This window comes from Pantherophis guttatus, chromosome 6 (genome assembly GCF_059756535.1).
Source record: "Pantherophis guttatus breed Tessera chromosome 6, ASM5975653v1, whole genome shotgun sequence".
Classification (NCBI taxonomy): Eukaryota; Metazoa; Chordata; class Lepidosauria; order Squamata; family Colubridae; genus Pantherophis; species Pantherophis guttatus.
This window is the reverse complement of record NC_142068.1, coordinates 48,314,085-48,326,743: the sequence shown is the minus strand read 5'-3', so window position 1 is coordinate 48,326,743 and position 12,659 is coordinate 48,314,085. Positions and strand designations below refer to the sequence as shown.

Genomic DNA, 12,659 nt, shown 5'->3' with positions numbered 1-12,659 from the left:
GTCAGAGTAGTTGAGTAGGTAGCGGCATATCAGTTCCAAGCATTCATGGATGAAATTGGTTTTTTAGATACATTTCAGGCTGCTTTCAGGCAGGGCCATAGAAAGAGATACGATTGGAATAGAATCAAAGAATATAAAGGTTGGAAGGGCTTTTGTTCATTTAGTCCAATTCCTAGTCCAACGGGGAATCCACAATTAGACCATATCTGATCTCATGCAATATATTTAAACATTTCCAATGAGGGAAAGTCCATCATCTCCTGAGGCAGTCTGTTCCACTTTCCTACTATTGAGATTTTGTCTGGTTGTTTACCCAAATATTGCTCCAGCTCAGTCATTGTACTGTGGGTTATATTCTCTCTCCTTACTATTCAACAACCATAAAATTAACCGCAGCAGCTTCAGGAAGAATCCTGAAGTTCTGTTGACTGAGATATCTCCTTAAAGACACAAACCACAAATCCCTCTCATTTTTAACCTGTTGTACGTCATGCATTCTGCAATATGGTTCACATAGGATAAAAATGAGGAGTTCACCATATCTTTTTCTGGAAGGGAACTCAGAAATTACAACAGGTCCAGAACCTAGTGGTTAGAGTTGTGTCAAATACTTTCTGAAGGGATCATGTAACACCAGTTACAGAGAGGTGTACCATCCTGGGAGAGGACGCAGTGGGAACTTAATACAAGGGTGTTTTTAGTGGCAGCTTCAGCGTTTTGGAATTCTCACCCCTAAAAACTTGATCTGCCTTTCTGTACTTTGTTTTAAGAAGAATTTTAGAAATATCTTTTATATTCTAGTCTTTTTGTTTGTTTATAGGCTGTTTTACACATTTTTATGATCTAAATAAGGTTTTTAATTATTTATGATACTCCTATTTTATGAATACAAATTAACTTAGTATTTATTGTTGACTTGATAGTCTTCAGAATTTTTGTTGTAGTTATCTGCCATGGTTTGCCAGAAGTGTGCAGTAAAGAAATATGAATGAAATAAATCAGAAATAAAGAAACACAGAATTACTTAAATAGATATGCTTGGTGCAGTAGATCACAAGAGCTATATGATGATTATTTGGAATATACTTTCTAAGACAAATAATTGTATAGCAACTGTTAATACTATAGATTTCAGATTTCAGATATGTGAGCTGTTCTGACCAGCTTTAATTGTACTAAAATGTCACCAGAAGATATTCAATGCCACTTCAGAGAATGCCAGCATAATTCAGAATTTTTAGTTCACAACCAAAATCAGTCTATAGGGAATGCTCAGTTTTCATACTTCCTTCATGCCACTTCATCAATTTCGCTGTAATTCAGGTATGAGAAAACAAGTTTGCACATGTGCTTAAATGCATTTCTTCAAAGCTCATTTGAGACTTTCAAAATTATTTACAAGCAGAAGGATATGATCAGATGTTTAACATACATGGATAGGAGCCAAACATGTTAAACCGAAGCAAATTAAGTTACTGTAAATCTATGATGTTAATTGTCACTTATTTCTTTAGTCAGTTATTTACAGAGTTTAAGATGATACCAGGAAAAAATATGCTCTCATTTAAACTATATTCCAAGTAAAAAAACAAAAACCTTGGGTAATCTTAATTTTTAAATGTAAAACTAAGAATTCCTTGCATTAGAAACTGATGCAAAGCAAATAGCTGAAATAGTAGCTCTAAATTCGATAACTTTAATTCTACGTTCTAGTGAAAACTAGAATGGTACCAAGGAAAGCCATATATAGGTATTTTTTTATGCCCAAAGATATTTTGAAGAATTCAAATATTGATGAATTCCTGTAATATGTTGATTGATGGGTAACCGAGAATGATTTTTTTTAAAAAAAAATATCCCTCTACAAGAACACAAAAAGAAAAAAGAAAAAATACGTAACGCCATGTTGTAAGCAAACTACAAAGTAGGAAAAACTTAGAATATCTTCCCCTTCCTCCCTTTTTATATGCATAACATATAAGACAGCAAGACTATTATAGGGCTGGATAAACTCTTTCAGGTTTATCTTTAATCACTGCCAAATATTAAAATTAAATTCCAATATATATGTTTGAAGTAGGTTCCACATTTGTGATTAAAACTTCCTTGGAGTATTGATATGATCCATTAACAAATAAAAAACTAAATTAAAATTTCCACATAGAATTATATGTTCTATCTGTATATTAAAAATGAGCAAAGCATCCATTTTAACTTTTGTTGAGTATAATAAAGCTGACTATCCAAACATTTAATCACCAAGATTAAAAAATGTTTTCAGTGTGAGATACCAGTTTATCAATGAAAATAACTATACATCAAATTTCATTTTTAGGTCAGTAACTACTACCGTACAGTATTTCTAGAATATCTACATCTACATAATTATGTTGTTTTTCTGACCATTAAATATTAAAGCTTATGTAAAATCAAGTGTGCTGATTCTCTACTTTGGTCCTGCCCAAATAGAAATGATGAATATATAAATAGCCTTTTGACTTATTTGTTTTGCAACTGAAGAACATTTTAATCTCATTCATAGCTGCCTCCTTTAAGCATCGGGTTTCCTAGGCACTAGTAGCATTAGCACCCATGCTAACAGTTATTCAGCTGAATGAGTAGTTTAATGCTGAAAGTGGGTTGCTATGGAGAGAGTCATACAAGCAAGTAAGACTTATCAAGGGCACCGGTGCACAGGTTTAGGCAGTCTATTGCGTCTGTTGATATTTATTCCTTGTCTCTCTCCCACACCCCATATGTTGCAACAGAACAAAGACTAAGTATAGCATTTGAAATATGCCAACAACCTCTGTCACCTCAATCCGTTTACAAGATTAAATCAAGTAACATCCACAGACTTCAGTGGTATCAATTACCTAAATTAATTCCTGTTTCTCCACAACTTTATATATCCTATAAACTTCCATCTTCAAATATAAAAAAATATATTTTTTATAAAAGCTCAACAAACTACTGGACCTATCTACTTTTCTTATGTAACAGATCATTGGTATCGTTTTCTCATGTTGCTTGATAATATTAAGAATTCAAATCTTGGGCTTGAATGATTTTCTATGTTTAATGGATTTATAAAGCATTACGTTTTAAAGAATACAGAAATTTATTCTTTCGGTTAAAAAGTGGGTAACTTGGTATCATTTAGCAGTAAACTATTCACAAATACTATATATCAGTGATGGCTAAACTTTTTGCTATTGCGTGCCAGGAGGGGGGGAGGTTTGCGCATGCGCGTGCCCACACCCATAATTCTATGCGCCCTGCCCTGCACATGCATGCGCAACCCCCCTGCCTCCCCGCTCCTGGCACACGATGGCCCGGTAGACCTATTTTTCTTTCTCACCTGGCTCCAGATCCTCTCTGTGCATCTGGGGAGGGCAAAAACAGCCTTCACCACCCCCTCCGAGGCCCTCCAGAGGCATGAAACTCCCAGTGGGACAGGAAATGATGTTTTTTGCTGTCCCCAGCCTCCAGAGCCTCCAGAGTTGTTATAAAGAAATCATCAAATATTAGAATTTGGACATTCTCCTTCCAAACTGCTGTTTGTTCAGATCAAGTTTGGTTTTATAATAAAGTTGGAGAAATGGCTGGCGTGAAACACACACACACACACACACACACGTTTTTTAAAATTTTTAAATTTTGTATTGGATGTTTTTTACTTGGCTGTGCACCGCCCTGAGTCCACCAGGAGAAGGGCGATATACAAATTTAAATAAAATAAAAATAAAATAAAAAATAAATGGTGTACATGTTTATACATTTACCATGTAAATGTAAAATGAAGGAAACTCTTAAATTAAGCCTGACAGATTCTCTTAAAATATTACACTTTGGAAAAGGGTTTTGAATTTAATGAATCTAAGAGAAACTCTATGTGTGATTCCTTTTACATTTCATTTTATTTCTTCACTTCAGAATATTCTTCATAAACACAGTTCCATGGCAACAAGATGTTATTAGGAATAATAATGAAGATTGTCTTTATTTCAGTGTGGGATTGCATACAATAGTAAAATCTTTAGAATCTTAAGAACATACCCAAGATATTTCTTTCAGGTAATTATGCTGGAAAAATCTCTAAAGATTTAATCATATCCAGACTAACATGACCAGTCATATGAAAAATATCTACCAAGCAAGTGGTCCCATAAATAAAAAATAGAATGTGGAGACAGAAGAAAAATAGTATGAGAAACTATCTGAATTGGCCTCTTTCCAATCAGTACTTCTACAGAAAGAAGATCTGAAATAAATGTTTTCAGCATAGGAAAGATGAGCAGTTTAGGATGAGCGCTTTCCCCTACATGACCCTGATAATTTTCCAGAGTGATTGGATCTGCTAATTAAAAATAGCAAAACAGAGACATGAGCAGAGCACTACAAAAATACCATGTGTCTTGTGATCCTGAAATAGTCAGACATCACAAACAAAAGTAAATCCAAATCTGAAAGCCTGAATAATTCCCCAAATTGTAAATTAAGTGTCACAAGATCCACAATAAAGGGACATGAGACCAAGATCTTCTATTTATACAATATTATCAGAGGTGGTATTCAGCAGGTTCTGACCATTTCTGGAGAACTGGTAATGGAAATTTAGAATACTTTGGAGAACCGGTAAATACCACCTTTGACTGGCCCCACCCTCATCTATTCTCTGCCTCCTGAGTCCCAGCTGATCAGGACGAAATGGAGATTTTACAACATCCTTCCCCCTGGAGTGGGGTGGGAATGGAAATTTTACAGTATCCTTCCCCTGCCACACCCATCAAGCCACACCCATAGAACCAGTAGTAAAAAATTTTGAATCCCACCACTGAATATTATGCATGACCAGTACTAAGAACAAGTTAACAGTAATCTAACCATTTTGGGAGGAGTCCATTTGAGATAATTCAAGAACATACAGTGTTTAAAAACTTATAATGGTTACACTTTTTGTCACTCTAAAGATAATGCAATATTGCATATAATCTAGTGTCCATACCCATCTATGATCATTTTATGTTGGCTACTTTATAATTTTTATATCTATATTAGATCTATTAGATTATTTTCTACACATACAATAGTTTCTGGAATACTTCTCTGCTTCACGTAGCAGAATGTCCATCATATCTGTCATTTATGTGCTGAGTGGTCACTTGGAATATACAGACACAGATTCATGAATTTACAAATATCTCATTTGTATAATATTTAATGATTTCCTGACAGGGCTAGATATACTATTTAGATTTGAAATAAAACCAGATTCATCCATATGAATAATTCTACATAATAATTTTTAACGGTTTAGCCAACTATTTAGTTTTTAATCCACATTGAGAAGTAAGGTGGGCCTCTAAAATGTCAATTCTTGTGATTTTTTTAAGGTTCAAAATTATCTTAGATGGTTTCTGGTAAGATTCTGGTAAGCGGTTTCCTTTCTGCAAAGTATTGCCCAAAAAGAAAAATTTAGACTATTTGATTTTTTTTATAAAACTCCCCTAACAGTTCATCAGAGACTTTCCACTTTGAATTGAATTAATTATCTCTGAAATTTCTGAAATAGAAAAAGGCGATTCCATAAATTATATATCTTCTGAAGCTAATTCTGGGAATATTTTTTTAAATATTTATTAATTTTTATTAAAAAATTTTATTAATTAATTTTAAATTAATTATTAATTTAAATAATTTTTTATGAATTATTTGAGAATATAATTGCTGAAAAATTGCTTGAATTCTTTACTTATATCTTTGGTTTTATTCACTATTTGTCCATTGCTGTTTTAATTTTTATATACCACCAAAAACTCAAAAGCAAATTTCTACAACGTTAAAGATTTGAACAGCATATAACTTTTTAAAATATTTAGGCAGCATAATTAGTAAGAATGTTAACAAATTATTACCTAATAATTCTATAACAACATGGAAAAAGTTAAATAGGTAAATGCAAAACTGTACTTCAAAACATGTTAACATTTTAGGGAGAACTGCAGTGGTAAAAATGAAAATCCTTTCATGGCTTAACTTTCTGTTCCAATGCTTCCCAATGGAAATTTCAGAACAGGGGTTAAGCCCTTGGGAAGAAAAATAGAAAGCTTCTACTTTCATGCAAAAGAGAGAGAGAGAGGGAGAGGGAGGGAGGGAGGGATAGGGGGAGGAGGAGTGGGGAAAGAGAGAGAGTAAATAAAAGGATTTTATATAAGCCTCAGAAACAAAGCACTTTAGGTATGCCCAATTTAATAATGTATTATGAAGCAGCACAGTTAGAACATATGATTCCATTTATTATGGAAGACTTTTCAAAACAACAGATTCAGATTGAAACTATATTACAGCCAAATAATTTTGTAAATCAGTTATTTTTTCATCTAAAATATTTTTCTAGAATAAAGAAATTTGAAGATGTCGTAACTAAATTGATGCTTGCTTTGAAAAAAGATACTTCTTAAACTCCTTAATTTTTTTTTTTATAATAATAAGGAAACTCTCAATAAAGATCAGATAGACCAATGAATAGATGATAAATGATATGGCTCTTTGGGTATCATATCTTTTTGTGTAACAGAAAGAGCTTTTGCAACATGGTCTTATATTGTCTATGGAGATTCTTAATCATCTAGGTCATGGTTTTCACAAGGATGCTTTTTCAAAAGGCAACTGGGCTTTTTCACTTCTCCTCCAAGAAGCTTCTTCAGTACCTGAGGTAAACTTCAGAAGAAGCTTCTTGGATGAAACGTTTTCAAGGAAAAAAATAAGAAAGTCCAGTTGTCTTTTGAAAAAGCACCCTTGGAACATAAATTTTAAGAATTTAATACTTTACTATTTAAGAACAACCAAAAGAATAATCTCAAAAAAATATAGGTTATTACTGCAATTAGAAATAGGAGATCCACCATTTGGTTTAAAGGAAGTTTGGGATATTGGGAATCCCTTTCAGGAGATAAATTGGCAGAAATTATGGAAAGATGGATTCACCTCAGCTACAATGGAATAACTGCAAAGAAGGATTATGCATCACTGGCACTTGATTTTCATTAGATTGGCACATATATATCAAAATTATTCTTCCAAATGTTAGAGAAGGTTTTTCATGGGTTGTTTTTTTCATTTGTGATGGTTATCTGATAAAGCTATAACCTTTTGGCATAAAAGTTTGGGGGAATATAACATCACTAAGAATTGAATGCTTCCCAGAGTTAAGCTTATTTATCAGTGACGCAGTGGTTAGAGTGCAGTACTGCAGGCTACTTTTGCTGACTGCAGTCTGTCTGCAATTTGGCAGTTCAAATCCCACTAGGCTAATGGTTGACTCAGCCTTTCATCCTTCTGGGTAAAATGAAGACCCAAATTGTTGGGGGCAATATGCTGACTCTGTAAAATCGCTTAGAGAGGGCTGTAAAGCACTGTAAAGCGGTATATAAGTCTAAGTGCTATTGCTATTTATGGAACCATTCCTCAAGCTTAAAAATTAAGAATGTATTTATCTATTTAATTTTAGCAGCCAAAATAATAATTGACACTGAAAAACTCTAGATAACATAACATTTAAGATATGGATGAATAAAATCTCTTCAATTGCCATGTTAGAAAAAAATCACAGATAAAGTTAAAATAATGAAACATTTGAGACAAGAACCACAATTTTATCAAATTTGGATAGCAATAATGTGGTAAACTTTACATATGGTAAATCTGTACATGTGCGATACCTGTCTCTTTATTTATTTATATTAGTTCTTTTTCTCTCTCTCTCTCTACTTTTTTTCTTCATATCCATCTTGGACTTGAAACTGTTAATCACAATTCAATAAAAACAATAGGAAAAATTAATTAAAAAGATCTCCATGTGCTTTCACCACAATGCTTTCTTCCAGGGCTGCCATTCCACTCAGCATATTGCAAGGAGATGATTTTGGATGCCATCAATGGATATAAATGTTATAGATATCAAACTTGTAAGCATTGTATTTTAGTGTTAGGGTGAGAAAAAGATGCAGCTGATTATCAGGAACTATAATAGTGTGTATGCAGGGATGGGGGGGGTAATCTGGTCCAGTTAGAAGGTGGGAGAAAGAGTTGGAAATAAAATGGAGGCTGGCTGGTTGGAAAGAAAGTCTCTGTTTATTTGGTTTCCAGAAACTTCAATGACTGAATGAGTGGATGGATTTTTATAGGGTTCTGGGATTAAGTATTAATTTATCATCCACAAAATGTATGTCATTCATCTAAAAGGAAGTTGTTTAATTAGGTTAAGGCAGAACATATCTTGACAGATGATGGAGGGGGCACTACCATATAAATCAAGTCCTAATATTACAATTCATGGTTGATAACTATACTAATAAATTAACACCAACATTATATGTTGCTTTTGCTAATTTTAATTATGCCTTTGACTCAACTTCCAGAAAAAGGTTAAGGCAAAAATTGAATAAACCCTCAGTTGATAGTTTTTGCTCCTATCTTTATAAAAATTCCATGACAGTTTAAAAATAAAAATCCATCCAAGGTTTTTATGCCAGGGAAATCTTGACAAGTTTTCAAGATTTTTGAAAAGCATTTCTATCTCCTCTCATAAGCAGATGATGTAGTAGTACTGGCATTAACAAAGGTTACTTTACAGAGACTACGTCCTTCTCAGAATTCTGCTATGAGAAAGTTTAGAGATCAGATATGAAAATAACTTATTGCACAGCCCATAAACTTCATAGACTATAGATGGACACTAAATAGTCATGAGATGCAACAGACCATACAATTTAAGTACCTAGGTAATAAAATATCTCAGAAAGCTTTAGAATACACAATTCAGAGGAATCAACTTTGGCTATTCAAAACTTATACAGATCTTGGGAAGTATTATTTCTAGCTGCAATTAAATGATTTATTGCTAAAGACCAAATACAGCATCTGTACACAGATAGGACCCTATAAAAACATCTTAAGATTGGAATCCCTATCCCCTCTTTTTATGGTCTGGTCTGTCTGATTTCCTCTGACAAATTTATCAGCAAATGGTAAGGGGCCACCTTACATAATTAAAATTACTGTGACTTCTCACTGGAAGCCACTTTAGCCTTAGCTCATGATCATACGAAAGCCAAGGTAAGGCAGAGTGTAACATATAAAGAAAGTCAGGAAGCAAAATTCTATGTGGCAGCAGGCGTCTACTTTGGGTACTCAACCTTTGCCTGCCACATATGTGAGATCGATTGACACATCAGACAATTATAGACAAGATACGACAGTAGAAAAATTTAATGCTTTGCCTACAGCTATCTTGGGACAGTGGTATAAGAATATTTCATACAATGAATAGCTTTGCCCATGTAATTGGTTATCTTGAAACTACTGCTCATTTTCTTATATGATGTAGCCTTTGCCAGGAAATTTAGGCACACTATTTGACTTTATAAATAGCAAATTATTAATGGAGATTCAACCCACCCAGGTTCATTTTATCTCTGATATTTGCTATCTGATTGAATTAACACTCTGAGATGGTAGTGTTCCATCTCAAAGCTGAGACAAGGAGATGAGAAGAAAAGAACTGTTAAGTTGTTCTAAGATAAACTATCACTCGACATAAAACTGGGAAAGATGTCAAGTTATAGAAAGAAAAGTTTCCCTTAGAATGAATTTCTTTCAAAGATGTGGTGGGGTAATATTTTAGAAAGATTTTAAGATGTATGCTCAGAATTGCTTTTCTCAGAGTGATAAGAAAGTTGTTCTTTCCTACTGGGATGGACTGTTGTCTCTGTGACATTAATTAAAAAACAGCATGCGTAAACTACATTAAATATTGACAAAATAAATCAGAGCAAAAACTATTAGAGAAATTCCCTGGTAGACAGAGTCATCTTCAGATCTCAGACTGACAGTCCCCAATGTCAGATGATAAAAGGAAGTAGAAAATTCTACAATATTCTGAAATGAAAATGTGAACTAAATAAAAAAACTTTAGTCTCCTAGGAGATTATGGAAAGGCATTCTTCAGTAGCACAAGATGCCAAAACAGTGATAAGCCTATTATGCCAGATGTTCAAACTGGCTTAAGAAAAGACCTCAGGAACGTGAGATATTATTGTTAATGCCCACTGGGTACAGTAACTGAAAAAGCTAAAGAATACCAAAACAAGCCCATATGTGCTTCATTGATTAGAGAAAGGTCTTTGATTGTGTCAGTCATATCAAGTCGTGAATATGCTTAGAAAAAGGATAATCTCAGAACATTTCATTGTTCTGATGAAAAACCTATGTACAGACAGAACATAGTGAGACAGACTAACTCTAGTTGGCAAAAGAGTGAAACAAGACTGTACACTCTCCCTTTATCTATTCAACATTTATGCTGAGTATATATTATGAGAAGGTAGATTGGGAGAAGATGAGTGTGGGTTTTAAAATTTAAAAGAAGTAATATCAAGAACAAGTGCTATGCTGATAGCCAAAAATGCAACTGATCTGCAATCTCTAATAATGAAAATCAAGGTGAAAGGAAAAAAATTAGATTAACATGAAATACAAAGAGGAATAATCTAATAGATAACAAATACAACAACCAGCCTTAGAACTGATAATGAAGATACTGAAGCAATATCAGAAGCAATAATTACCTTCTGGTTTTTAGGATCAATCATCAAGAGAAAAGGAATAATGCAGGGAAGAAAGAGTAGCACCAGTGAACTTCCAATGAAGGCTTTGGAAAAGACATTCAATGGCAGTGTCCTAAATCTACAAAGATTAGACTAGGCAAGCAATTGTATTCCTTCTAACACTCTATGGAAATGAAAGTTAGGCTTCCAAGAAGCAGGATAAAAAGAGTATTGACATTTTTGAAATTTGGTGTTGAGAAAATACCATGAGATTACTGTGGACAGCCATGAAAATAAATCTATCAAAAAACCCAAATCAAACCAGAGTTCCCACTTGAGGCACTTATTAGCAGGCTCATATTATCTTGTTTTGGACACATTATGCAAAGACCTAGTTCTCTGAAGAAGGCTCTGATGCTGAAAAAAGTTGAAGGAAAGAGGAGAAGAAGAAAGCCAAAAGCAAGGTGGATAGACTCAGTTATATTGTCAATGGGGACTTCATCAGAAGTCCTTTAAGGACCCGGTTAGGGACAGATTGTCCTGGAGAAATTCTCTGTACTCACTAAGTGTCAACACTCACTTGACGGCACATAATCAATCAATGTCAGAAGATGACTGTAACATGCGATGTAAAAGACATTCTGATATATCTAACAGGACCAGACAATTAGGAAAATCTCTCTAATAAATTATAAAAATTTCTAGTATTACTGTTAAATCGTTGGACATGAGATGAACAACATATAAAATTTATTTTAAAAAATGCATGCATGCATGCATACATACATACATACATACATACATATATACGTACGTACTATAGAAATCAATTCTTGAATTTATTTTCTTCCATTTCTGGACAAGGCTTTGACCATTTAGGGTCACTATGTGCTCTACTGGAACAATAAATGTTTTATGGAAATGAATGCAAATTAGTTGTGATTCCCTTCATTCTTTGGGATTCCCCTCATTCTTTACTCTTTGCTTTTTCAATCTACTGCCTTTTTATGTCCACACAGAGCCATCTGTTTTACAAATTCAATATTTAATCTAAGTCATTCAGTGCTCTTTCTTTCTTTATATAGCATGGAAAATAGCCTGTTACCACATTAAGCACAATAAATTATATAATTCCCTAATATATATGAATTCATTTATTTCCTTAGATGCACAAGTGAGCATCACCCTGACTTTCACTAAAGGAGCACTGTTTGTCATACCTTTACTATGCAATAAAGTAGAAGAGTAATTTTTTTTCAAAGTCCAAAATTAAATAAACAGATTCAATTTTGTAAACTAGTAGTTTTAACATCAGCAATTGCACTTAAAATCTAAGATTTATATAAAGCAATAACCAATTAATTCTCTTTGTGGGTGCAGTCTGAAATTACAACTTATCCCAGTTGTAACAGAGATATGCAATACATGGGGAATGAACAAAGTACATTCCATATTTTAAAATATGCACCAATGGTCTGTCATAACAAAAAATATTTTATTAATGATATTTATTTTCATAGTAATTTCTGGCTTCCAATCCTGGAAATGTTTGCTTGATCTTGGATGTTCTTATAAACAAAATGTAAAAATGTAAAAAGGGCATCAAGCATCATTTTTACAACAAATATGGTTTAATATCATCTGTTATTGTCTGATATGTCTAATTATGTCTCTTCAAGGAAAATATGATTAAAAGACCACATAAATGTATTTGGAGATTATATATTATATGATGATATATTTTTAGGTATCAATGAAATAGCACAAGTTTTGCATGTAGAAAATAACAGGTTCAATAAAGACAATGCAGAAGTTGTCTACCAATAACTTTAAAGAGACTGACACACAGAACAGACATTAGATTGCATTTTCCTCAGTGACAGAACTGCCCTAGGGATTAGGGTGACATTGGCCATATTTGCCTCTCATGAGTTTGGGCCACCAACCATTTCCAGAGGGCAGGAATAAATGATGTTGCCTTCTATTCATCTCCAACTCATCATAAATAGAATGTCTGCCTGTATTTTCCTATTTCAAGATGACAATAAT

At 33.4% G+C, this 12,659-nt stretch overlaps 1 protein-coding gene across 2 annotated transcripts in view; it reads right to left on the bottom strand.

The window, feature by feature from the left end:
* The window catches only part of NEURL1 (neuralized E3 ubiquitin protein ligase 1), a 109,705-nt gene that overhangs the window by 19,951 nt on the left and 77,095 nt on the right, over nucleotides 1-12,659 (bottom strand). The window lies entirely within an intron of this gene.